Source organism: Tachyglossus aculeatus, chromosome 7 (assembly GCF_015852505.1).
Source record: "Tachyglossus aculeatus isolate mTacAcu1 chromosome 7, mTacAcu1.pri, whole genome shotgun sequence".
Classification (NCBI taxonomy): Eukaryota; Metazoa; Chordata; class Mammalia; order Monotremata; family Tachyglossidae; genus Tachyglossus; species Tachyglossus aculeatus.
The window spans coordinates 20,748,026-20,760,582 of record NC_052072.1 but is presented as its reverse complement, the minus strand read 5'-3'; positions in this window follow the sequence as shown (position 1 = coordinate 20,760,582).

Sequence of the window (12,557 nt, the reverse complement as noted above, 5' to 3'; positions counted from 1 at the left end):
TCAGCCTGGTGAACAAGGGGTTAAACCTACTCACCACAGGAGGAGGCTGGCCCAGAAAAGGCGGGGTGGGGGGGGGGGGGTGTCGGTCCATTAATGATACCTTCTACCTACCCCTCAGCTCAGCCATTTAGTTAGGGGAGGGTTTTCTTAATTACCAATTAGCACAGAGTGCATGGCTAATTACATGTCAATTAAGAGCTCATTAGTCCCCTGCACAACACCGAGGTGGGGTTGGCAGCTGTGAGGGAAACGGAGGGGGAGAAGGGACTGAGTTGGTATCATGGAAGGAGGGGTGGGAGGTGGGGGGCGCGGAGGATCCGATATGTTTGACTCAGAGAAAAATCTCCATCCCGGATTTCATTCTGTTTTCTCAGGGAGAGGTGAGGGGTGGGGGAACACCTGGTGGGAAGACAAGCTGACCCAGCTCCCCTACCTCACCCCAGGTACCAGAGGGTCCCTGAGATCCCAGGGACCCAGGATGGGTCTAAGGGCATGAGGGGGAGAAGGAACACCATGGGAGAGGTGGCAAGCAGAAAAGGGGGCAAGTGAGTGAACACAGAGAAGCAACGTGGCTTAGTGGAAAGAACACGGGCTTAGAAGTCAGAGGACATGGGTCTCTGCCACTTATCTGCTGTGACCTTGAACAAGCCACTTCACTTCTCTGTGCCTCAGTTACCTCATCTGAAAAATGGGGATTAAGATTGTGAGCCCCACGTGGGGCTTGATTACTTTGTCCCACATGGGCTTACAGTCTTAATCCCCATTTTCCAGATGAGAGAACAGAGGCACAGAGAAATAAAGTGACTTGCCCAAAATCACACAGCAGACAAGTAGCAGAGTTCAAGTCGGACACAGTCCCTATCTCACATGGGGCTCAGTCTAAGAACAGGAAAGTGCAGGTATTTAATTCCCATCTTAAAGCTGAGGGAATTGAGGGATGCAGGAGCAGTGTGGCCTAGTGAAAAGAACACAGACCTGGGAGTCAGAAGCTCTGGGTTCTAATCCCAAATCCACCATTTACCTCCTGTGTGACCTTGGGCAAATCACTTAACGTCACTGTGTCTCAGTTCCCTCATCTGCAAAATGGAAATTCAAAACCTGGTCTCCCTCCTACTTGACTGTGAGTCCCATGTGGGGCCTGATGACCTTGAATCTATCAATGGGAGAGAGGGGTGGCCAAGCACTATGGCTTCAGAAGCGGATGGATGGACATCAGCCATATCGGGCTACCTCTGGACACATCTGAGAAGCCTGAGATTAAAGGCTGACAATACACCAGTGTTCAGGGAAGAGTACCTGCCTCAGTTAGAAGAAAGACTTTTACTGCTTTAACTGGTTCAATCTGATTGGATCAACCCCAGTGCTTAGAACAGTGCTTGGCACACAGTAAGTGCTTAACAAGTACCACAGTCAATTAATTAAACCCACCCAAAGATATAATTTTGATTTTTAAGCTTGGAACTTTTCCTAAATTTCCTAAACCTTGTCATTTTATAAATCTAGCCCAATTCTGGATTTGTGTGGATGTTAATTCTGGCACATTTGTGTCATAAAGTAGTGGTATCTTCATGGCATTACTTTTAACTGACTGTCATAAACATTCTGGAAGGTTTGGGGTCATATATGCTTTTTCCTGGGGCATTTCCCCTCTTCCCACTCTTTTTTTTAATGGTATTTGTTAAGTGCTTACTATGTACCTGTGTAGTGTTGTAAGCACTGGGAAAAATGCAGGATAATCAGTCTGGACACAGTCCCTGACCTGCATAAGGCTCACAGTCTTAGCAGGAGGGAGTAGGGTTCAAACCCCATCTTGCTGATGAGAAAACTGAGGCTCAGAGAAATGAAATAAAAATAATAATGCTCTTATTTGTTAAGCACTTACTATGTGCCAAGCACTGTACTAAGCACTGGGGTAGGTACAAGAAAAGCAGAGGCTTAGTGGAAAGAGCAAGGGCTTGGGAGTCAGAGGTCATGCATTCTAATCCCGGCTCCTCCACTGATCAGGTGTGTGACTTTGGGCAAGTCATTTGACTTCTCTGTGCCTCAGTTACCTCATCTGTAAAAATGGGGAGTAAAACTGTGAGCCCCACGTGGGGCAACCTGATTACCTTGTATCTACCCCAGTGCTTAGAACAGTGCTTGGCACATAGTAAGCACTTAACAAATGCTTTTATTATTATTACAAGGCAATCAGGTTGTCCCACGTGGCGCTCACAGTCTTAATCCCCATTTTACAGATGAGGTAACTGAGGCCCAGAGAAGTGAAGTGACTTACCCAAGGTCACGCAGCAGACAAGTGGTAGGGCCGGAATTAGAACCCGTGACCTCTGTCTCCCAAGCCCGTGCTCTTGCCCCTAGGCCATGCCGCTTCTCCAGTGATTTACCCAAGATCATACAGCAGTGAAGGGGCAGAGTGGGATTAGAACTCAGGTCTTCTGAGTCGCGGGCCCTTGATCTTTCCATAAGGCCACACTGCTCCCCTTAGTGATGATGGAGCTCACGGAACCATCCACCTTCTCTCGCTCTGCCCCCCGGTGGTCAATAAGATGCATTGCAAGGTGACCGGTAGGGGTAGAGGCTGCACTCTGGGACCAAAGAACGTCCTCATTATTCATTCATCCATTCAATCGTACTTATTGAGCGCTTACTGTGTGCAGAGCACTGTACTAAGCGCTTGGGAAGTACAAGTTGGCAACATATGGAGACGGTCCCTACCCAACAGCGGGCTCACAGTCTAGAAGGGGGAGACAGACAACCAAACAAAACATATTAACAAAATAAAATAAATAGAATAAATTTGTACAAATAAAATAAATAACTAGAGTAATAAATAGGTACAAACATATATACAGGTGCTGTGGGGAGGGGAAGGAGGTAAGGTGTGGGGGGTGGGGATGGGGAAGAGGGGGAGAGGAAGGAGGGGGTTCAGTTTGGGAAGGCCTAATAATGATGGCATTTGTTAAGCGCTTACTATGTGCAAAGCACTGTTCTAAGCGCTGGGGGGAATACAAGGTGATCAGGTTGTCCCACGTGGGGCTCACAGTCATTATCCCCATTTTACAGATGAGGTCACTGAGGCTCAGAGAAGTTAAGTGACCTGCCCAAGGTAACACAGCAGACATGTGGCGGAGCCAGGATTTGAACCCATGACCTCTGACTCCAAAGCCCGTGCTCTTTCCACTGAGCCACGCTGCTTCTTCATCAGTCAACCCTGAGCCAATGAGGGCATGCAGGAACTACTGGGAGGTGGTTGTTTAGACAACTAGACAACTAGTAGACACTCACAGGACTTGGAATCAGGAGACCTGGATCCTAATCCCAGCTCCACCACTTGCCTGCTCTGTGACTTTGGGAAACTCACAACTTCTCTGAGCTGCAGTTTCCTCACCTATGAAAAATGAAGATTATCAATCAGTTGTATTGACCACTTACTGTGTGCAGAGCACTGTACTAAGCGCTTGAGAAAGAACAATTTACAGTCTGGAGGATTAAATACCTATTCTTCTATCCTTTCATCCATTCATTCAGAGAAGTGAAATGACTTGCCCATGGTCACACAGCAGACAAGTGGCGGAGCCAGGATTAGAACCCATGACCTCTGACTTCCCAGCCCGGGCTCTTTCAACTGAGCCATGCTGCGCTGTATCTACCCCACTGCTCAGTACAGTACTTGATATGTAGCGTTTAACAAATACAATTATTTCAATATATTATTATTGTTATTGTAACCTGGCAACAGGGGTGGAGAAGGTAGATCTTGGGACTATTAAGGAATTGCTGAGGAAAGATAATAGAAGATTTGGTCCCCAAAGTGCTAGGAAGTTTAACCATCACCAACATCTTCCCCTTCATCCCTACCATGATGGGGAGGGGAGGCAGGGGTCAGAGCTAGCCCCCCAACCTAGACAAACCATTCCTGGTTGGAAACCCCGTGGACTCCAACCACTGTTCCACTGGCTCTTTATTGTTTTGTTTTGTTTAGGTATTTGTTAAGCGCTTGCTATGTGCCATGCACTGTACTAAGCTCCTCTGCCCCCAACAAGCAGCCCCCAGAAGTGCTTCTGTCCCACACACAATGTTGCCATACTCTCCATCTTCAAGAAGAATGGCAAGAAGGGTACAGAGGGGATAGCTCACTGCTCTCTACTGTTGGAAGGTCCTAGCCAACATTTTAGCCACCTGAAGAGAGCATTAGCTCTCCCCTCCCTGAATTGCACTAAGGCGTCATACCAAACCGAAGCCCAGGAAACATGATCCCAGTGCCATGATAGACGCAGACAAGGTAGAGAAAACATGAGTTCTGTTGGCTTGACCTTGCCAAAAGGACCTGGGCTTAGATATTGGGAGACTTGAGTTCTAGTCCTGGCTCAGCCACTTACCTGCTGTATGACCTTGGATAGATCACTTAGCCTCTTTGGACCTTGGTTTCCTGATCTGTAAAATGGGAGTAAAATACTTGTTCTTCTTCCCTCTTAGACTGTGGACCCTGAGTGGGACCAGAGAAAAGACATCAACTCTGGGGTCCTGGGCTGCAGTGGGGCAGTAGTCACCTCAACATGAGTCCCCTGGAAGGGGTGGGAGAACTGGGTCTTTGGGGAGGACTACACTGGTGGATTCCCTGGGCCAGGTGGAAAGCTGGTCAATTACCAGTAGTCATCTAGATCTGGACATCCCACAAGGAGACACACCCACTCCCACCACCTCAGCTGGGCTTCATTCATTCAATTGTATTTATTGAGTGCTTATTGTGTGTGAAACACTGTACTAAGCGCTTGGGAGAAGTACAATAGAACAGTAAACAGACACAACACTGCCCACAATGAGCTTGCAGTCTAGAGGATAATTGTGGTATTTAATAATGATGGCATTTATTAAGCACTTACTACGTACAAAGCACTGCTCTAAGCACTGGATTTGTTAAGTGTTTACTATGTGCCAGGCAATGTACTAAGCGCTGGGGTTGATACAAGCTAATCAGGTTGGCAACAGTCCCTGTCCCACATAGGGCTCACAATCTTAATCCCAATTTTACAGGTGAGGAAATAGGCACAGAGAAGAGAAGGGACTTGCCCAAGGTCACACAGCAGACAAATGGCGGAGCCATAATTAGAAGGCTGGTCCTTCTGGTTCTCAGTCCCTTGCTCTATCCACTAGGCCACACTGCTTCAGAGCCCAGCCCTTCAACTCTGAGTATTGACCAGGGCCACCTCAGCTGGGGCTGGGGGTATGGAGGGGCCCTATCGGCTCAGTTCCAGGGCAGCCACTGCTGCTCACCATGGCCAGAAGAGTGGAGAAGAGCAGGGGCGGGGGGAGGGAGAAGGATGGCTGGGGAGTTTTGGGGGGTGGCTATCCTAAGTTTAGGCGGGCACACTCTGGCCCCATCCTCCACCATTTCCCAGATTTCCCAGACTGCTCTGCTGGCAGTAGTTCATGCACAGGAAGCTAAATTGCAGCTGGGGGCTGCAGGGGGAATGGCAGAGAGACCCTCTTCTTCTGTTCTGAAATGTCTCTTCCACACAGCGCTGGCTCCCCCAGGCTCACCTAAGACGGATCGCTTCCTTAATCACTCTGGAAAAGAACCCCAAGCCGATATAATATTATAATTAATTAATTCACTAAAAAGGTATTAAATTTCTCTCCCCCTGTGGATATTATCTGAATTCATTGACCTTTAGAAAAATCGTCTCTAATTGTAACCAGGTTCAAGTGCCTTCACGGCCTCGGCCTGTCCTTTTTATATTAATAATATCTGCCCGACCCGGGCTCTAAACAGCTCTGCTGTTCAAATATTGTAGAAATTCCACTGCCCCCTCGGATAGAAAGAGCGAGAAAAGAAATGAGGGCCCGGGAGGGAGAAGGGCGGGGTGAAGGGAAAAGGGAAAGAGAAGGGTGGTGGAGGAAGGGGGCAGGAAAGGGACAAAGGGGGAAGGGGAGGGAAGCAGGGGGAGTTGGAGAGGAACAGCCCCTAGTACCTCCTGATCTGAAATGAGCAGCCAGAGGCAAGGTTGGATCAGTGCTCTTCCTTCCAAGTGACTGTGCTCCCTAGGCCTTGGACTATGGGGAGGCGGAAATATTTAGTTGTCCAGTACTGGTAGCCTCCCCTGCTGACCGTCCCAGCACCCAGCCAAGCCCAGCCCAGGCCCCACCCTCCTTCTTCCTCTCTCCGCCAACCCATTTTTTTTTTTAGTGGTATTTATTCAGTGCTTATTATGTGTCAAGCACTGTACTAAGCGCTCGGTTAGACACAAGATAATCAGGTTGGACATAATCCATGTCCCCCCTAGGGCTCACAGTCTTAATCCCCACAGTAGTAATAATAATAATAATAATAATAATAATAATAATAATAATAATAATAATAATAACAACAATTGTATTTAAGGACTTACTAAGTGCCAAGCACCATTCTAAACACTGGGGTAGATACGAGGTAATCAGGTTGTTCCAGGTAGGGCTCACAGTCTTAATCCCCATTTTACAGATAGGGTAAATGAGGCACAGAGAAGTTAAGTGTCTTACCCAAGGTCACACAGCAGATGAATGGAGGAGCTCAGATTAGAATCCAGGTCCTCTGACTCCCAAGCCCACACTCTTTCCACTAAGCCACACTGATTTTCTGCAGTGGATTTCTCTGATGCATTTTACAGATTTAAATAATAATAATGATGGTATTTGTTAAGCATTTACTATGTGCCATGTACTGTTCTAAGCACTGGATAATAATAATAATAATATTGATGATGGCATTTGTTAAGCACTTACTATGTAGATGAGGTAACTGAGCCACAGAGAAGTGAAGCGACTTGCCTAAGGTCACACAGCAGATGTGGCAGAGGGGGATTGGAACCCAGATCCTCTGACTCTCAGACCCGTGCTCTTTCCTGCTTCGCCCTGACCCAACTCCCTATTCTGCTCCTGTTCCCATTAGAGCAGCGTGGCTCAGTGGAAAGAGCCTGGGCTTTGGAGTCAGAGGTCGTGGGTTCAAATCCCGTATCTGCCAACTGTCAGCTGTGTGACTTTCGGCAAGTCACTTCACTTCTCTGGGCCTCAGTTCCCTCATCTGGAAAGTGGGGATTAAGACTGTGAGCCCCCCATGGGACAACCTGATCACCTTGTAACGTCCTCAGTTCTCAGAACAGTGCTTTGCACATAGTAAGTGCTTAATAAATGCCATCATTATTTTTCTTCTAGACTGTGAGCCCGTTGTTGGGGAGGGACCATCTCTATATGTTGCCAACTTGTACTTCCCAAGCGCTTAGTACAGTGCTCTGCACACTGTAAGCACTCAATAAATACAATTGAATGAATTAATGAATTAGAGAAGCACCTTGACCTACAGGAAGGAGCACAGGCCTTGGAGTTAGAATACCTGGGTTCTAGTCCCAGTGATTCCACTTGCCTGCTGTGTGACTTTGGGCAGATCACCTACCTTCTCTGTGCCTCAGTATCCTCACCTATAAAATGGAGATAGAACACCTGTTTTCCCTCTCTCCTTTAGACTGTAAGCCCCGTGTGGGTCAGGGACTGTGTCCAATCTGCTATCAGCCACAGCATGTTTAATACAGTGCTAAGGCACAATGTAAGAGCTTAACAAATACCACAATTATTACTACTATTTATTCAAAGGAGAAATGTCTCCATGACATCACTGTGTAGGAGGAACAGGGCTGACTACTGCTGGGGCAATCAGGGCAGTAGCCCAGCACCCATGGCAACCCAGGGAGCCCCAGACACACCCCTGGCTGCATGCTCTCCCCCTTCTAGACTGTGAGCCCGTTGTTGGGTAGGGACCGTCCCTATATGTTGCCGACTTGTACTTCCCAAGCACTTAGTACGGTGCTCTGCACACAGTAAGCGCTCAATAAATATGATTGAATGAATGAATGCCCAGGTCCCGGGCAGCCCTCATTCATTCATTCAATCGTATTTGAGCGCTTACTGTGTGCAGAGCACTGTAATAAGCGCTTGGGAAGTACAAGTTGGCAACATACAGAGACGGGCCCTACCCAACAGCAGGCCCTCCACCATGAGGGTTTCAATCTCTCCAATCCTGCCAGTGGGGAAGTGTGCTGGGTTGGGGGTTGGGGGCGCATCCCGCCTGCCATGGGAGGTGACCTGGTCATGGTTGGGAATAGGAGGGGAAGAATGACAGGAGACACTTCAGGGGTGCCAGATAGGGGGGCTGTGGTCAATGCCAGCCACCCCAAGGAGCTGGTAGTCCAAGGCTTTTTGTCCTGATGTACCCAGCTGCTCTGAAGAGCCCCTGCTGTGGAGGCGGGGAGTGGGGGCAGAGCTTGGGATGAGGTGAGGGCGTGGGGGAAGTGAGGATAATAATAATAATAATGGTATTTGTTAAGCACTTACTAGGTGCCAGGCACTGTACTGAGTGCTGGGGATGAGCCACGGGGTGATGCTGGGGGCTTCCCAGTGGCTCCTGGGGCTTCCCAGGTCCTCCTCCTCTGGGGGTGAGGATGGGGTCCCGCTGCCCAATGGTAGAGAGCAGCTAGCTAGCAGAGTTGGTGTGGAGATGCAGCAGGAAGTGGGGAAGGGATGAACTGCATCTTCTGTCTGCTCTCCAAGGCTTGGCCAGGGCCAAGATGCCCCTCAGCCCAGGCCTGCCGAGCACCCCCTCCCACCCTTCCAGGCCTGCTGAGCAACCTCGGTCCCTGATGGGGGTTCTGACATAGTTGGGTTTGTTATGGGCAGGGATTGTCACTATTGTTGTATTGTACTTTCCCAAGTGCTTAGTACAGTGCTCTGCACACAGTAAATACTTAATAAATATGATTGAATGAGGACCAGGCAAGTTGGGCCAGCGGGTTCACCTTGGTCCCAAGCCTGTCCAGCCTGGCACCCTTTTATGGCCGCCCCAACTCCTGCAACCCCTTCCCTCAGCACTGTGGGCCCCCAGGACGAAGGATGCAGGAGGTCACCTGCCCAGTGCCCGCTGCCTTGGAGAGTGCCCCAATAACAGCAGGAAGGTGGGAGACCCTGAAAGAGGGGTCGGGGAGGAGGACAGACAGACAGATGAACAGATGGGCAGACGCTGACTGAGAGATGAAAGAGGTGGGTGGGAGTGGTGAAGATTCTTTAACCTGCAGCATAAAGTCAGAAGGTCATGGGTTCTAATCCCGGCTTTGCCACTTTTCTGCTGTCTGACCTTGAGCAAGTCACTTCACTTCTCTGGGCCTCAGTTACCTTATCTGTAAAATGGGGATGGAGACTTGGGACAGGGATTGTGTCCAACCCAATTTGCTTGTATCCACCCCAGCGCTTAGTACAGTGACTGGCACATAGTAAGCACTTAAATACCACAATTATTATTATTTTTAAAGCCCCCCAGCCATCAGCCACAGCCCCACCACTCCTCACTTACCAGTCCTCTTCCCAGTCCACAAGGCCCCCAATTTGGAGCGGGGCCTCGGGCCTCCCTGGTTCACTCCTCCAGCCCCTGGCTCCATCTGGGCTACTGGGCTAGCAGGCAGACAGAGAGGCTCCGAAAGGGCCAGGCTAGTCCGCCCAGACCAGCCTGGGCCAGCAGTTCCTTGGGGTCCTCAGACGGATGCACCCCCAGAGGCAAAGCCGGAGCCCGGCCTCCTCACGGCTTCCTGGCAACTCCCGGTGCTTCTCCACCTCCCCATGACTCCCTTCATCTCCCCATGCTCTACCAACCTCCCCTTGTCTTCCCACAGCTGGGCCGAGGGCAGATGCTGGCTCCACACGGTCAGGCCATCTTCTCCAGTTCCTGCGTTTGGTCATCGGGCCAGGCTCCAGAGCGACCCTGCCTCCTTGCCATTGCTTTGAGCTGCCCATTCTACCTTCCCCAATGCTGAAGCTTCTGGGGTCCTGCGGGTGGAGCTGCCATGGGGATTGGAGCAGGGGGAGGCCAGGGTGGGCTGACCTGGGGCCTGATTGGAGCAAAATCCAGAGAATGAGCCAGAGAGCACCATACTCCACAGGAGTGCAAGGGACCCCTGCCCACCCTGGCCATGCTGCTCGGAGGAGCGGGAGTGGGCAGCCGAGGGTTTACTGCCCCTTCCTAAGAGGTTCCTTGGCCTCCCATGGGTGTCCTTCAATTAAACTGTAGGTCTGGTCCTGATAATTAGTAGTAGGTGCAGGCTGGGGGGGTGGTTAATCTGCTGCAATGAGTGAGTGACTGAGCCCCAGGTGGGAGAGGGGCTTTATTCTCTTCTGATTATATTGTCTTTAACCCTCCTCTTACTACAGTGCTTGGCACATAGTAAGTGCTTTATAATAATAATAACTATTATTATTATTGTTGTTGCCATGACCAAATAATAATAATAATGGCATTTATTAAACATTTACTATGTGCAAAGCACTGTTCTAAGTGCCGGGGAGGTTAAAAGGTAATCAGGTTGTCCCACAGGGGGCTCACAGTCTTAATCCCCATTTTCCAGATGAGGTAACTGAGGTACAGAGAAGTTAAGTGACTTTCCCAAAGTCGCACAGCTGACAATTGGCAGAGCCAGGTTTTGAACGCATGACCTCTGACTCCAAAGCCCGGGCTCTTTCCACTGAGCCACGCTGCTTCTCTGAAGCATCCTCTGAATGAAAAGTGCTTCAGAGCATTTCATTCTCTGAATGAAAAGTAGCTGCTGCCACTGTCATTTTGCCAACGGTAAGCCGTGGCCAAGATGATTCCACCCCAAACCTAGTCCTGCGACCACCTCACCTCTCCCTCTCCCTACCCTCTCAGTTCCCCTCTTCCTGCCTTGGCCGGGCCCACGGTCTCCTGCCTCAGGCCACGGTGGCAGAGCGGGCAATACGGCTGCCCATACCCTGGAGGAAAGTCCCGGGGGACATTTAGGCAATTGCCAGGCCCAGCCTCCTGCAGAGACCTCCTGCAGAGACACACAACACTCTCAGCTTCCTCACCCAGCCCCTGGCCATTGTACAGTTACCAGTGAGGCCGGGTAGGGAGACTTTCCTTCTGTGTACGGGGCAGGTCCCAGTAGTCAGTCTGCAGGTGCGGGCCGGGTTCGGGTGCTAGAAGGGGAGGAGGCTCGGTGGAAAGAGCTTGGGCTTGGGAGTCAGAGGTCATTAGTTCTAATCCCAGCTCTGCCACTTCTCAGCTGTGTGACTTTGGGCAAGTCACTTCCTCAGTAAGTGAGGAACTGAGGTAACAGCCTCAGTTACCTCATCTGTAAAATAGGGATTAAGACTGTGAGCCCCATGTGGGGCAACCTGTTGACCTGGTATCCCCCCCAGCGCTTAGAACAGTGCTTGGCACACAGTAAGCGCTTAACAAATCCCATCATTATGTGGGTCTCCCTTCCCACCCACCGAAACCAGGAGCGTGAGCTGGTAGTACCATCTTGTGGCCAACTAGAGAAGAACACGTTCTGTCCCCTGATCCTACTCAAACGCTGGACCCCGGATACTACAAAGGACACCAAGACCCGGCAACGTCGGGCCCAAGCTACATAGAGGAATCCCAGGACCTGGGACAACTGGGTGACCGGACGGGTCAAGAGTTGGAAGCAGCATGGCTCAGTGTAAAGAGCACGGGCTTTAGAGTCAAAAGGTCATGGGTTCTAATCTCAGCTCCACCACTTGTCAGCTGTGTGACTTTGGGCAAGTTACTTAACTTCTCTGTGCCTCAGTTCCCTCATCTGTAAGATGGGGATTAAGACTGTGAGCCCCCCATGGGACAACCTGATCATTTTGTAACCTCCCCAGCGCTTAGAACAATGCTTTGCACATAGTAAGCGCTTAATAAATGCCATTATTATTATTATAGTATTTGTTAAGTGCTTAATATGTGCTAGGCACTGTACTAAGCGCTGGGGTGAATACAAGCAAATCAGGTTAGACACAGTCCCTGTCCCACAAGGGGCTTGCTCACAGTCTTAATCTCTGTTTTCCAGATGAGGTAACTGAGGCACAGAGGAGTGAAGTGACTTGCACAAGGCCATACAGCAGATAAGTGGTGGAGCTGGGACTAAAACCCAGGACCTTCTAAGTGCCGGGCCCATGCTCTATACACTACACCATGTCAGCTCACCTCACTAGGGCACTCTGCTTCTCCTCCGCTCTGATTTCAGCAAAGGATGAAGGGCTTTAGCAAGATTGAGCGTGGGAGAAACCCTGAATCCCGCACCAGGAGGTCCTAAGAGCTGGAGAGGAATTAGAGAGGGGTTGGAGAGAGGTCGGAGAGGGGATCTGGTCCTGAAGATGATTAGACCAAGTTCTGGTTTCAGAGCAGCACCCCCAAGCAAGAGAGCCTCAGGCCAGAGCATGGAGGCAGGACAGGCTCTGGTTGGCTGTCCAGTCACCATACGGGGTGGCCCGTGGATGGGGCCCAAGGGCTCTTTCCAGACCAGCCGTTGGCCCCAGCACCCTGGCCATCTGGGCAGAAGCTCCAGGCTGCCGCCCAGTTCCCTGGGACAACAGGAGCCCCCCTGCTCCCACCCCTCCCCACACAAATTCAGCACACAGGGGAGATACAAAGCAAAGTGTTTACTAAGGCCACCAGGTATGGAGCCCTCCCGGCATCACTGTGGGTGGGAGGAGCCCCTTCCCCTCCCCTGGCC